Source organism: Triplophysa rosa, linkage group LG11 (genome assembly GCF_024868665.1).
Source record: "Triplophysa rosa linkage group LG11, Trosa_1v2, whole genome shotgun sequence".
Classification (NCBI taxonomy): domain Eukaryota; kingdom Metazoa; phylum Chordata; class Actinopteri; order Cypriniformes; family Nemacheilidae; genus Triplophysa; species Triplophysa rosa.
The window spans coordinates 17,906,416-17,922,623 of NC_079900.1; the positions used below are offsets into that span (position 1 = coordinate 17,906,416).

The 16,208-nt window shown below is 40.7% G+C and overlaps 1 pseudogene; it reads right to left on the minus strand.

Moving 5' to 3' along the window:
- Positions 1–3,186: 3,186 nt before the first annotated feature.
- On the minus strand, positions 3,187–8,614 carry LOC130561290 (general transcription factor II-I repeat domain-containing protein 2-like; annotated as a pseudogene).
- Between the last annotated feature and the right edge of the window lie 7,594 nt (positions 8,615–16,208).

The window sequence follows — 16,208 nt, forward strand, 5'->3', positions numbered from 1 at the left end:
AATCGCTGGCGGTTTATGTGAAATGAGGACATGACAGCAGCTGATGATGAGGCCAAAACCAGCATGCCCAGTTTAAAAAGGCTTTGACTTTTTAATTGGACTTAACATTATTTTATTTATCCGTTATATTGAAGAAACCTTTTGAAAGAGTTTGGTTTATTATGATCACTTGAGCTTAAATGAGACTTGAGTGTTATGGTGTCCACCATGATTTGTTGCAATTTTGAGGTGTTCAGTCTTATTTTGATTTAAGAAAATAAATGTGATTGCTCTCCTCATGAATCAACTGTTTCTTGTTTTTCACTGACATGTCTCTTAAGTGTTGAGGACTAGTGCTGCTTTGAGCCTACATTCAGTATGAGTAAAATACTCAAGTACTGTTAAATTCAGATACTCTAAGACTTTTACTGAAGTCATTTTTGAATTGGTGACTTGTAACTTGTAATGGAGTAATTTTCACTGCAAGGTATCTGTACTTTTACTTAAGTATGGTTTTCAGGTACTCTTTACACCACTGCATTCGCCAAGTTCATTGGCCTTTTAAAAGTACAATCAGAGATGATAGGTTCTCAATCAAACCCCATTCTATCGACACAATGTCGAGAGACTGACAGAAAGGGAAACTGTATTATCTTAAAGCAAGAATATTTACTGATAAGACAGTTTACGAAACCTATAGACCACTGGTTTACAAACAGCAAACTACCAAAATCATCCCCCTCAAATATTGTTGCAATAAACAAAATAAATGAATAAATATTAGATTAATAGTAGCTCACAAGTACGAGCATAAATGTGGGAAGACAATAAATGTCCCATTAACGGAATGCATGGTTGAATTTAAATATAAGATGATCTGAGATCCAGTGGTGTAAAGTATTGGAGTAAATGTACTTAGTTACTGTACTTAAGTATCTTTTTGGCTACTTTGTAGTTGTACTGAGTATTAAAGATATTAGCAACTTTTACTCTTTAATGCAATTACACATTACATTTCACCTGGTACCCATCATTCTTTTGCGGCAGTTTATTTTTGATACAGAAGAATTAATATAGCCATTTACAAGGCATTGAAGGTACTATATCTTGTGGGTTTTGCTCTTACTTACTAAAACTTGTCAACATGGCTTCTTTATGTGAATAAAGAGTGCATTATCAATTAGGGTTAGGATAGGGTTATCAATGTCAATCGCTGGCGGTTTATGTGAAATGAGGACATGACAGCAGCTGATGATGAGGCCAAAACCAGCATGCCCAGTTTAAAAAGGCTTTGACTTTTTAATTGGACTTAACATTATTTTATTTATCCGTTATATTGAAGAAACCTTTTGAAAGAGTTTGGTTTATTATGATCACTTGAGCTTAAATGAGACTTGAGTGTTATGGTGTCCACCATGATTTGTTGCAATTTTGAGGTGTTCAGTCTTATTTTGATTTAAGAAAATAAATGTGATTGCTCTCCTCATGAATCAACTGTTTCTTGTTTTTCACTGACATGTCTCTTAAGTGTTGAGGACTAGTGCTGCTTTGAGCCTACATTCAGTATGAGTAAAATACTCAAGTACTGTTAAATTCAGATACTCTTAAGACTTTTACTGAAGTCATTTTTGAATTGGTGACTTGTAACTTGTAATGGAGTAATTTTCACTGCAAGGTATCTGTACTTTTACTTAAGTATGGTTTTCAGGTACTCTTTACACCACTGCCAAAAACAGCTGCACTGACATATCTTAAAATACATCAGTGCCATTGTTTTGTCTCAAGATGCACACACGTATAATGTTTTATGTAATGCATGTTTGTGACAATTATTGAATTTACCTAATTTAACTAAAGCCTAGTCCTGGATTGCTCTAATACCTGTCCGGTAAATCCCATCATTACTGTATGTCACCTGTATGACAAACCTTATATGAGTTTCTTCATGTGCAACACAATAGAAAATGTTATAGTAAAACTGGTTTGCAGCATCAAGTCTCTATTTCCTCATTTTGAACTTAATGGCCCGGTTTCACAGACACGGTTTATCTTAAGCCAGGACTATGCCTTAGTTGAATTAAGATATTTGTGTAGCTTTTATAAAAATGCCTTAGCAGAATACATTAATGGTGTGCATCTTGAGACAAAACAATGGCACTGATATATTTTAAGATATTTCTGGGCAAGTTATGTTAAGTTAAGACAGGTCACACATTCCTTTTAGTCTGAGACTAGCCTTAAGCCTTGTCTGTGAAACCAGGCCAATAACTTCGTTTGAATTCTGTAGACGTTTTATGCACCCTGTGGAATCATGAGCGGGGTTGTGCTAGAGGTAATATACATTCCTTTAAGATGGCTGGAGGGCGTACTGGAAAGAACTACAACTCCCAGCTCACCAAGGGAACAAGATGGCCGCCTATTAGGAACTACAAAGCACAGACTGCCTGAACAAGAAAAGGGGGGCAGTTGCAGCTAATGAGTTGAACCGTGTGTTGGAAGAGAAGAAGAAAACTCTTGCCGTGGATAGAAGAGGAGCAGTAAAAGAACTTTAAATTAATTTTGAGGCTGAAGAGACTTATGTTAAAACTGTGAGACTTTATGTTTTTTAATGTTCTTTATGTCCTGTAGGTTCATCCTCTACAACATTAGGACAATTAGACCTTTCCTGTCCGAGCATGCTACTCAAGTCCTAGTCCAGGCTCTTGTCCTGTCTAGACTGGACTATTGCAATGTGCTACTGGCTGGACTTCCAGCTTTTACAACCAAACCTCTATAAACGATCCAGAATGCAGCGGCAAGAGTAGTCTTCAATGAACCGAAGAGAGCACATGTCACTCCTCTCTTATTAAGTTAAATTAGCTCCCTATAGTCACTCTCATCAAATTCAAAGCTTTAAACACACACACCAAGACGTTTTTGTATCCCCTTCCGCTGGTCCCAGCCGCCCTAGAACAGCTCCGCAACACCACTATCTTCACTAAACTGGATCTCTGTAGTGCCTACAATTTAATTAGTGTGAAAGCCAGCGATGAATGGGGAGCCGCCTTCATGACCCCCTCCGGACACTATGAGTACCTGGTAATGCCTTTCGGACTACTAAATTCCCATGCCATATTCCAAAACTTCATGAATAAAATCTTCAGAGACTTACTCAACCTGTTCGTAATAATTTATATTGATGACATACTCATTTAATCCCACACAGTCTCAGAACACATCCATCATGTCACCCGGGTACTCCAACGACTCCGCCAACATCAACTCTGTCTCAAACTGGAAAAATGTGAATTTCACCTGTCCACCATCCACTTCCTCAGCTATCACATCATCAACAACACAGTGAAGATGGACCAGGGGAAGATGAACGCTGTAACGAACACCACAGTCCATGGAATTACAGTGCTTTCCAGGATTCGCCAACTTCTACTGCCGTTTCATTGCCAACTTCAGCATAATCTCATCACCACTCACTTCTATGATCAGTAAACGATCCAAATCTCTGTCCTGGAACCCTAATGCCCTACATGCCTTTTAAATCCTCAATGAAGCCTTTTTGCACTTTCTGTCTCCCAGATCCTCAACTTCCCTTCACAGTAGAAGTAGACGCTTCCACCACTGGTGTGGGTGCAGTTTTGGCGCAGCGTTAGGGGAGTCCCCCACATCTCCATCCATGCGCCTATTTCTCCCGTAAACTGTCCCCGGCGGAGCTTAACTACAACATCGAAAACCGAGAAATTTTGGCCATCAAATTAGCCCTAGAGGAGTGGAAGCATTGGCTGGAGGGAGCCCATTTCCCCTTTTTGGTCATAACGGACAATCAGAATCTGGAGTATTTGAAGGAAGCTAAATGACTCAACCCACGACTGGCGCGGTGTGCGCTGTTCTTCTCCCGCTTCAGCTTCACTGTTACTTATCAACCTGGGAACAAGAATGTGAAAGCTGATGCATTATCTCGTCAATTCTGTACTCACCCTGATTCCTCCCTCCAGCCATCTTTGTGAGCCCTATTCTGTGGGCTATTGATGAAGAAATCAGTGCTGGAAATCACCAAGCTCCACCGGGAGGTCCTGAGGGTAAGACCTTCATCCCCCCAGAACTCCATGCCACCCTCATGGACTCAGCATACTCCGTTCCGGGAACCGGCCACCCAGGCAGTCAGCAGACCCTCTCGCTCCTATCTCCCAGTTCATCAAAGGATGCTCAGTCTGTGCCATTTCCAAAACTCCCCGACATCTGCCTGAGGGTAAACTCATGCCTCTTCCTTACAGATCTGCCCCTGTCTGACACCTTCACATGCATTCTAGTAGTAGCGGACTATTTCTCTAAGGCAGGGGTGTCAAATCCAAATTTATCAAGGGCCATGCTGAGGGTTGGTAATAAATTCAGAGGCCAGACATACATTTTACAGCATTCTTTTGTTTAATGGATAAATGTAAGTAGTAACTGCATACAACTTACCATTAATTAAAATAACAAAGTTTTAACTTCATTTTTCGAGATACTTCAGAACTTCATAACGCAACACATTTTTGTCACAAGCAGTACATTTTTTTCTCTAAAAAAAAAAAAAAGAAGTCTTTGACAAGCAAAACTGATCTATAAAGCAAAATGTCAACAGGACTTTGTTATAAAGAACATGGATTACAGCAAAACTGTATGATAGAGCAAAACAGTCAACAAGTTTGGCTTTCAACTTGAACAGACACATTTATGTACTTATAATGTCAAATATAAACAAATTAGACATGGAGCTTTTTAACTCTTTCCAGACACTCTGCACCTTTTCTTAGAAATGATCTTGTCTATTCTAGGGTTAATGTCCTTTGCCATGGCTACCTTTAATACAGAGACCAGATGCTCGTCTGTGAGGCGAGATCTGTGGGATGTTTTAGTTAGTTTCATTATGGAGAACATCTGCTTGCAGGTGTAGGTGCTTCCGAACATAGACATGATGCGTGCAGCGTGAAGGCGAAGGTGTGGCATCGATTCAGGGAGTAGAGGTGCAAATTCAGCTGCCCCAACTGACTGGTATTGGGCTTTTAGATGAGTATTACATTGCAATTCAGTGAGTTCCAATTGCAAGTGCTCGGGTACAGTGTCAACATCAACTGCAAATGGATTTGGAAACAGGTCGAAGTTGAACTTCTGTGATTCAAAATCAGCAAATCTCCTTTTCAGTCGGGAATGTGATGGTGACCGTGTCACTGAGTGACTGGCAAACGGGAAAATAAGACAGGTTGGCTTGGCGCATCTGGTCCTCCCACAGGCGCAGTTTCATTTGAAGCGCATTTACCAGGTCTCGTATTTCAGTGATTAGCTGTTTTCGACCCTGGAGTTTTACATTAAGATCGTTGAGGTGCTCCGTTATATCAAACAAAAATGCCAAGTCGCTCAGCCATTTTTCATTCTCGAGTTCGGGGATGGACTTTGGTTTGCTTTCCATGAAACGCGTGATCTCAGTGCGAGTATCAAAAAATTGTCGCAACACTTTACTCCGACTTAACCAGCGCAATACTGTGTGATATGGCACATCCTCATGCACGCAATGTTCCTCCTCTAAGAGTGCCCTGAATTGCCGGTGATTCAAACCCTGAGAACGAATAAAGTTTACTGTTTTGTTTACAACTGTCATTACATGTCCCATATCCAGCACCTTTCCACATAGTGCCTCCTGGTGAATGATGCAGTGGTAGGCTGTCAGGTTTTCACCTGTGTGCCCCAGCTTTTCTCGAACCAAACCGACCAAGCCACGGAACTCACCGCACATCGCAGGTGCACCGTCTGTTGTAAGACCAACACGTTTATTCCACTGCAATTCTGCGTCACTGACACACTGTTCCACTAGTGAGAAAATGTCCTGTCCAGATGTTGTCCTGTGCATCGCTCTTATATCCAAAAGTTCCTCAGTGACGGAAAAATGTGCATCTATCCCTCGAATGTATACAGAGAGCTGGGCAGTGTCCGTTTTGTCTGCACTCTCATCTACGGCCAGTGAATATGCAACAAAGTCCTTAGCTTTATCTTTTAACTGGGCCTGTATGTCAGAGGCCAGCTCATCCACACGACTAGCCACAGTGTTTCGGGAAAGGCTGATGTTAGCATTGGCTGTTTTTTGTCCAGGCACACAACACTACATACCTTATCCATATAGTTTTTAATAAATTCTCCCTCTGTAAACGGCCCTCTTGCTATTTCCTCCACAATTATGAAGCTTGCCTTCACAGCTCCCTCACTCTGACTGTTCATGACGTTTTGTTGTTGCTGAAGTTTGTGTTTCAGTCCTTTGACTTTTCGCTGCTGAATATCAATGTAGAGAATTTAGCATAAGCCAAATGGTCAGAGTCACTCCAACCCCCTGTCTCCTGGTTTCTTGATATCAACCTCAAAAGACCAGAGTCAAAACCTAGCTCCAGGGGTCTGGACTTGAGTTGGTGCTCCCACCGAATGAGCCATCAACCCCCTTTTGTTTCTCTGTGGGATATTTTACGACCCCTAAGCTTCAAAGCAGAGGGGAGAAGTCTCTCTGTCTCATGTGAAACTTAACATATGAGGCTAACCAGAGAAACTTCTCTGACAAATAGGAACTTGTGATTCAATTGTCCTTTTCTATAAATATATCTAAATATCTAGGTTATATGTTGTCGCTCTTGCCATTTTTAAATAATCTGTAATTGTTAAATAGGCAAGTTAATTCAGACTTTGTTTGTATTCGTACCTCCGAATGAATCATGACTTGATGCAATTCAAACCTTAGCATATTTGATATATAAATGTTTGTCTTTACAATTCCTCCTTGTTTATATACATTGTGTGACCATAGAACACTTTCTTTTCATTATGTTATCATTTGGAATGGTATTTTGTAAAGTTGCCAGGAGGTCATAAAGATGCAAATTAGCTGTTGAGTGGACAAAGAACCTCTTCCATGCTCAACTCTGATTGGTCGATTCAAATTCAGGTGGGCATGTTAAATATCGAACCTGCTCTGAAAACTTCCTCTCTTGTCTCTTCCTCTCTTCTCTTCTGCTCTAAAACTTGTTTCGTGGCGTTTCTTCGGAGACTGCCCTCTCCCCCCCACTGGGGGAGAAGAAGGAACAATGGACTCTGCTGCCACGTGGCTAGGCCATGCAGCCGATCACGAGGCCCGCAACTTTCGGCAGGACTTGCCTTCTGAAACCTTTTGAACAATTCCAACTCTACACGTGCATACGGATATCGGTCCAGCACAGAGCTTGCAAGTATCCATTTCTATTTACAGTATAGAATAGCTGCGTTAAATCTGTGCCTCTTTGTTAAAGATGATTTTTATTGGTGTTCAGAAATCTCTGCCATGAAATCGCTCTCTCTCCCTCTCTCTTTCTCCCTCTCTCTCTCAGCGCTTCCTAGCGCATTTGTGTTTCATGTAACGTTATTTGTTTTTTTATGCGATCGTCATTGTTTTGTTTACCATGTAGAGTAGAGTTTATTAAACAAACATATATATTCATTTGTGATGGGTTTTCTGTATTCATGCTCGCAAGCCTGGTCCCTTTTACTGTGTTTCGATTCACTACCTTTGCTCTAAATCCTGTTTGGTAAAGTCACGTTACTTATGGCCATGAGATAATGTAAAGTATATAATATCATTGAGGCATTTGCTGGACGAATGCATACAAGTATTGTTATGCTTTATATTACTAATCAGAGACCGTAAAATAAGTATTTTCCTTTGAGCTAAACTAATTCCTTGACTGAAATTGATGTTTTAAATAACTAATTTCACGCATATGATCTTGAAAGATCTGGTGGAGAACCATATTTGGTGAGCTTTGCTCATCAATATAATAACGTTTGTCACGAATTGCGGTGTGAAGAACCCAAATGCAGGCAGGCGGTGAAGGGGTTAACAAAACACTTTAACAAATAACAAGACAAAACAAAAACCCACGATGGGGGAAAATCAACTAAGGATAAATACAAAATAAAAACTTCCCACGAGGGGGCAAAACATACAGACCGGATCAAAATAAAACTAAAATCCACAGACAGGGCAAAGCAACAGGAACACGGGCAAACTCAGACACTAAACAACCAGGTAAGCAATTAAGCACACTTACACAGGACGCAGCAAAACACAATGACCACAACGTATGTACACGCACATAACACAGTACAAACCACGAGCACAAGACAAAGAAACAAGAGGGTATTTAAAGGGAAGACAAACGAGGGATAACGACACGGGGCAGGTGTGGGTAATCAAACACTTAGGGAAGGATAACGAGGAAACGAGATGGTGGGAACAGAGACGAGACACTGGAAAAACACATGAGAGGTAAAAACATAAACATCTCATGGCCTTCCCACATAAAACCCAAGGACTCTGCCCCGATCCCACCACATGACTAGAATTTCATAAACAAGACGGTGGGACCGTGACAACGTTAGCTAAAACCGCTACATCCATGTCCATGCTTCCATATTGGTCAAGCTTCGTTTCGAAATGCCTCCTTAGATTATATTCTTTAAAAACTGCTAGTGACTCTTGACATATGAGGCACATTGGCTTGTCCTTGTACTCACAGAATAAATATTCTGTTTCCCATCTTTGTTGGAATTGTCGATATTCGCTGTCAATTTTTCTTTTTTTAGCCATTGTGCTAGCCACCTTTTTAGCTTTATTTACTTTGTATACAGTTATCACCTAGTTATTCTCTGATAGAATCAGTGTTGAGTAGAGTGTGATAGCGCCACCTGCGTTTCAATGTTGTACTGTCACTGACATGTTTTTAAACAGCAAACGGGCCACATTATAATAATAACCAGAATTTGTTGGAGGGCCTGATTAAAAGTCGTTTCTGGCCCGCATCATATTGACATATGTGCTCTAAGGCATGCAAATTGATACCATTACCCCGGCTGCCCACAGCCTTTGTGACTTCAGAATCCCGCTTCAATCATGTGTTTCAAAACTTCAGGCTCCCTGAGGACATTGTGTCAGACAGGGGCCCCCAATTCATCTCCCAAGTTTGGAAAGCCTTTTTTAAACACCTCAACGTGACGGTCAGTCTAAACTCCGGTTATCACCCTCAGGCCAACGGCCAGGCTGAGCGCAAGATCCAGGACATCCGGAGATACCTGAGATCTTGCTGCCATGACCACCAGCACAGCTGGCACCACTTCCTCCAATGGTGTTAACTCCATTTCAATGCATACTTGGCTAATAGGGGGTTTGGGACTCAGCTCACACCCACCTCCAACAGGCTGTCCACAGACAAAAGGACAATGCTGACACCCGTCGTTCACCCACCCCACAATACGCACTTGGACAAAAGGTTTGGATCTCCACCCGTGATCTCCTTCTGCGGCAGCCCTGTAAAAAGCTGAGTCCCAAATTCATTGGAGCCTTCACCAATCTGCACCAGATCAACCCAGTCACCTACTGTCTTCAACTCCCACCTCACTACAGAATTTCACCCTCATTCCATGTCTCTCTCCTTAAGCCTTACCATAACCCTGTTTCTGTTCCCACCACAGAGCCTGGTGCCCAGCTGACCCCCCCCCACCCATCTACGTGACCCAGCCGATCTACCACGTACGGAGCATACTCAACTCCAGACGACGAGGAGGCATCTTGGAATACCTGGTTCATTGAGAGGGGTGCTGGCCAGAGGAACGATCTTGGGAGGCTCGTGACGACATTCTAGACCCCGCACTCCTCCGAGACTTTCACTCCTCGCACCCCAACTGTCCAGCTCCTTGTCCTCATCCTTGTCGATCTGTTAGGTCCTCTGGAGCGGACTTTGGAGGGGGGGGGTACTGTAACAAACGCAGCACTGCTGCCGGCCACACCCCCAGATTTCCCTGCTCTCATTCCTCCGATTTTTAATCCCCATGGACTACACTCCCCATGATCGCTTGCACCAGGCACCTTGATTACACCACGCAACTCCAATTTATCACCCCAGACTCCATATATATACTGTTCTGTTTGTTTCATTAATTGTCAGGTCTAGTTATCATCTTGCATACGCTAGCTCAGATCCCATGGATGTTTTTTGTCATTGTTTACCCAAGGAGTTTTTTGCCTGTTTTTCCTTTGTGGATTATACCCTGTGGATTTTGTTTTTTTCACTAGTGGACCTTAATTAAACTGGTTAAACACCTTTCTGTTTGGTTTGCATCGTATTCTTCAGAGTATATTGTGACAATTGGAGCTTAACAAGAAGAGAAAAAGAATCGAAAGAGTTTTCATGTCAGGTGTTTCTTAAAAACAACATGTGTGTTGCTTTTTATCTGACTGAGAGATGACTGAAATTCTGACACTAGTGTTGCATTTCACTTCCTATTCCTTATCTTTTTATGCATTTACTGTTCTTTATCATATATTTATTTACTCTATGTATTATAATTGATATTGATCTTGTATCTAAGCTTATTATTATTCTTCTGATCCCCCAAATTTCTGACTGCTACTCCTCCTAGAGGTTTCAAGCTACATCCACCAAACTTTCCACAAACCTTCAGTCTGGTCTGACTTGAGTTGCTATATCTTTTCTAACTGATCCGGGTTCTGGTTTTCGAAAACCGGACTCTCAAAACCACCTAATTTCCCATAGACTTAACATTGCGACAAACTTTGACGGCTCATAACTCAAAGTGGGGATGTCGTAGAAACTTGCGGGTTACCACGTTTGAAGAAGCTGGCAGGCTCTGTAAGAACGTACCTCACAATGGGGTGTAAATTGCACCCCTGGGGCGTAAGAGCCCCCCAAAATTCCCCATTGACTTATAATGGGACAGGAAACATGCCCATATAAGGCGTCATAACTGTCCCATGTTGAATAACTTCGCAGTACAACCACTTAAAGACAAGGGGGTGGACTCATTTTACTCAAGCAACCAATCAGTAACACAGGAACTTCCTTAAGCTACGAAGCCACGCCCATAGCAACCATTTACAGCAATCTAGCAACCGCTCCCATAGACTCCCATTATAAAAAGTCCAGATGGATATATTTGCAACACAGAGTCATAGAGACAAGGGGGTGGGCTCATTTAACTCAGGCAACCAATCAGTATCCCTGAAACTTCATTAAGCTACGAAGCCACGCACATAGCAACAAAACATGTTAACTTAGCAACCATTTAACAAGACCTATAACTCTACATCAGAACATCATAGAGACATGGAAGTTGGTTTGTTTCACTTGGGACTTGAAACATCATCAATTGGTTTCTACTAAGCCACGCCCATAGCAACCAAACAGGTTAGCCTAGCAACCGTTTAGCAAAACCTATATCTCTGCATAAGAACATCGTAGAGACACGGGAGTTGGTTCGTTTCACTCATAGTAGTGCTGCAACGACGCGTGCGTGAAATGCGTCGATGCTTCGTATTATTTACATTTATCTGTTGTAATAGCAGTTTCTGTTCCCGGGCGTGTGTAAATTAATCAGCAGAACAAGAGAAAGTATAATTCACCTGACAAAAAGCGATCGAGAGCCTCGGACGCAGTAAGTTAGTGAATGGACGGAGGAATTCCCCCTAACATTAAGTTACCCCCGGAATGCGATCATCACAGCATGGACACGCAATCACAAATGGACGGAGAGGGGAACGTAGATGTAGACTTTCATAATAAATTACTTTTTTGTAATTTACTTTTTTGTAATGTAAAACTAAACTTTACATTAATAATTTACATTAACGCTATTGTACTAGTGTAAGTTAGTGTATGTGAACCTTTGCAGATTGTGACCCTGCATAAATTACTCTTAAGCTTCAAAAAGGACTGACTATCATGAAACCACCAATGCACTTTTTATGTCATTCGATAGCTTTATGCGAGGAATAAACCATAGCATAATTAAGAAACTCTGACCTCCGCTGGTGCTGTCTGTCAATCTCCAGTCAGCATGCGTGTGTACGGTGACGGTCAGGACGCTACTCTTTCCAACATGTTCCAAAGTTTTCATTATTCTTCATAATGACAAGATGATAGTCTGTGGTTTTGTTTAAAATGTATTTTGCTAGAGACTGTGAGTTAATGTTACTCGTTGAGTATAGCTTAGTTTATTAGAAGCACTGGAAACGGTCTGAATATGTTGCGTCTTCACACGAAATAACTCTTTAAACCTCTGATTTAACTGTGTACTGTCGGATTGATGCAACACACTGTGTGTTAAACATGTAACATATCATCTCTTCTCGTTGTGTTCTAACTATTATTTACTTTGGGGAGCAAAATGATCCCCGGGACTTCAGAAGGAGTAGGTGCTTTAAGCGCATCATTGTGCGTCCGGGATGCGCATAACTGTAAATAACGAAGCGAATGCATTAAGCGCATCATTCTGAGTTCCGGGTGCGCGGGCTCGCTTTAACGATACTCTGAATTAGAGTCTTTTATTCGGTGATAGTTCTGTACAATAAACAGAGGCAGATAGTAGTATTTTACTTTTACTCAATTATATTATGAGACTGAAAATAAAGTCGGATATTACTTGGAGGAAAAAAATACAGAGCATATATCATGCGCTAGTATTTCATATACACATTTTTTAATGTTTTTACGTTTACATTTAGTCATTTAGCAGACGCTTTTATCCAAAGCGACCTACAGATGAGGGAAACAATGGAAGCAATTGGAACAACATAAGGACAACAACAAGCATAAGTGCAATAAAAATTTTTTTTACCTTTAATACAGTACCTTAAGTACATAAAAAATCAGTATTTTTTTACTTTTAAAATTAAAACTACTTAATTAAAAGAAGATGGTGATTTTAATGTAAACACGGATTAAAATGTTAAAACAACGATATTTATTTATAAAATGTAGTGGAGTAAAAAGTATGATTTTCTTTATAATGTAAGAAAATACTAGAACTTATTGTTTATTTGCAAAGTTTGCCAAAGGATTAATCCAAAAAAATCTTTATTAGATTAAAAATAATAATCGTTAGATTAGTCGACTAGTCGAAAAAAAACAACAACGTTAGATTAGTCGACAATTAAAATAATCGTTAGTTGCAGCCCTAACTCATAGCTTAGAGCATCATCAATGGCATATACCAAGCCACGCCCATAGCAACCAAACAGGTTAGCCTAGCAACCATTTAGCTACACCTATATCTCTGCATCAGAACATCATAGAGACACATGGGGTTGGTTTGTTTCACTCATACCTTAGAGTATTATCAAGTGCAGATGCCAAGCCACGCCCATAGCAACCAAACAGGTTAGCCTAGCAACCATTTAGCTACACCTATATCTCTGCATCAGAACATCATAAAGACACGGGGGCTGGTTTGTTTCACTCATAGCTTAGAGTATTATCAACTGGCAGATGCTAAGCCACGCCCATAGCAACCAAACAGGTTAGCCTAGCAACCATTTAGCAACACCTATATCTCTGCATCAGAACATCGTAGAGACATGGGGGTTGGTTCGTTTCACTCATAGCTTAGAGCACATGTGTCAAATACAAGGCCCGAGGGCCAAATCCGGCCCGCCCTCTCATGTTATGTGGCCCGCGAGAGCTTACAAATTATTGTATTGTTATTATACATTTTATGTCCACGACCTGAAAATGCAACTCAACTTTATTACCTGCGCGATGACGACATCTAGCCAGTAGGTGGCAGTGTCCGTATATATCGCAGAAATAAGCCCCTCCAGTGCGATCAGGTTGTTTCTTGTTTCACACTGGAGGGGCTTATTTCGCGATAACAGCCGGCTGCTTGTACATTATCCCGCTTATTACGCCGGATACTTGCCACATGAGAAAAAAACTTGACATGAAATGTGAATTTGAAATATTTTATTAGCTCATTTTTACTGAATGCAGACCTAACAGGAAAAGCTGTTTACTTTCGGTTTTAAGGTAAGAAACAACGTCCAAATGTCATGAACATTCAATATGGTTTAATAATTTGTAAATATAATGTCATATATTTTATTAAAAGACACATTTATATTTAATTTGTCAAAAAAGCCTGTCAAAATGATTTGTTGCGTCCGGGTTACCCTGTGTTATTAGTTTTGAGAGGTTATCTGGGAATAACGAACCTGCAAATGTCGCGACTGGCCAATCAGAATCAAGCATTCCAACGAGCGGTGTAATAAGTGAGTGATATGATATATAAATATTAATTAGACACATCATGTCAAACAAAGAAAAATTGATGCAGAGGGGAGGATATTTCAAGAGGGATGGGAAAGTATACATGTTTGTGCTTAATGGAAACAAGCCGGTGTGTCGTCTTTGCCAGGAGGCCATCCCTGTTAAAAAAACCAGCATATGCTGGTTTGGTATGTTTTGATGCTGGTTTGTGCTGGTTTAGCTGGTCTTTAGCTGGTCATGTGCTGGTCCATAGCTGGTTTAAGCTGGTCCAACCAGCATCAAAACATACCTAACCCAGCATATACAGTTTTTTTCAACAGGGGTGGCTGTGCTCAAAGAATACAGTACAATTTACATCGGCACTTCGAAACCAAACACGGAGCAAAGTATATCCAACCTTAGCCACCAAGAAAAGCAACAAAAGGTACAAGACTTGAAAAAAACTTACATTTTTGGCAGAATTTGTTTGCAAATGCTTCTGCAAAAAGTGATGCAGCCGTGAAAGCCAGCTTTATTGTGGCTGAAGAAATCGCCCGAGTTACCAAGTGTTTTTCAGAAGGTACATTTTTAAAGCAGTGTATGCTGAAGATATGTGAGCAAGTGTGCCCTGACCACAAAGGCCTTTAAAAATGTTAGCTTGTCAAGAAACACTATGCAGACCGACTATGTGTTCATACAGAAACATATCTTTTATTTTTTTAAATAAACTGTACAATAGTTGTACACTTGAATACACTTTATTTTACTGGTCTTTTACTGTCAAAACTAGGTATTAATTGAGTTATTACCAAAAGGAGTAATTAAATGCAGATGTAATTATGCAGTGTGATAAAAGAGTGGATAAATTTATATAGTCTTACAGTTACAACCGGCCCTTTGAGAGCAACCATAATACTGATGTGGCCGGGATGAAATCGAGTTTGACACCCCTGGCTTAGAGTATCATCAAATGGCAGATGCTAAGCCACGCCCATAGCAACCAAACAGGTTAGCCTAGCAACCGTTTTGCAATACCTATATCCCTGCATCAGAACTTAGTAGACACAGGGGTTGATTTGTTTCACTCATAGCTTAGAGTATCATCAACTGACAGGTGCTAAGCCACGCCCATAGCAACCAAACAGGTTAGCCTAGCAACCGTTTAGCAATACCTATATCTCTGTATCAGAACATCAAAGAGACACAGGGGTTGGTTTGTTTCACTCATAGCTTAGAGTATCATCAAATGTCAGATGCTAAGCCACGCCCATAGCAACCAAACAGGTTAGCCTAGCAACCGTTTTGCAATACCTATATCTCTGCATCAGAAAATCTTTGAGAAATGGGGTTTGGTTCGTTTCACTTATGGCTTGGAGTATTATCAATTACCAGCTACCAGGATACGCCCATAGCAACAAAACACATGACCTTAGCAACCGTTTAGCAGGACCAATACCTCTGCTTTAGAGCATTGTTGGTTCATTTCACTTATGGCTTGGAGTATTATCAGTTGCCAGCTGCAAAGCCACGCCCATAGCAACCAAACCCATGACCTTAGCAACCGTTTAGACAGACCTACAGTATATCTCTGTATCAGAACAATGAGAACAAAGTTTAATGATAAGTTTAATCGATAAAACCTTTCAAACTATTTCAAACTCTTCAGGACAGGCTTTGTCAAGCCAACATAAAGTTTGTACTCGAACTTTACTTTCTAGTTTTCCTTTACTGTTGTTTAATCTTATATTAGGTCTGTATTTGTCTATTGGTACAGAATCTGTAGGTTTTCACAGAGCAATGTGAGTACATTTCCACTGCTATAGAAGCAATCTCTGGTCACAAAGTCCGAATGAGCATCAAACGCAAGATTATTTAATAAACTCTTCCCCTCCATCTCTGTAACTGCCTCCTGCTGGTTGAAGTGTGAAGTGATTTTCCTAATGAATAGAGATGTCTAGTTAGACCTGCAAGAACTAAACTGGATCTAAACCTAGATCCAGTCATAGTTGCATCTGTCAGTATGTGTTCCTTAAACTAGAACCAGTGTTGCTTGAATGTGTGATTTTGGAAAATCTTATTTGTGATACTGTTCCATATCAGAAAAACTGAAGAGCCAAATATATTACAGAGAAGTCATTAAGATCC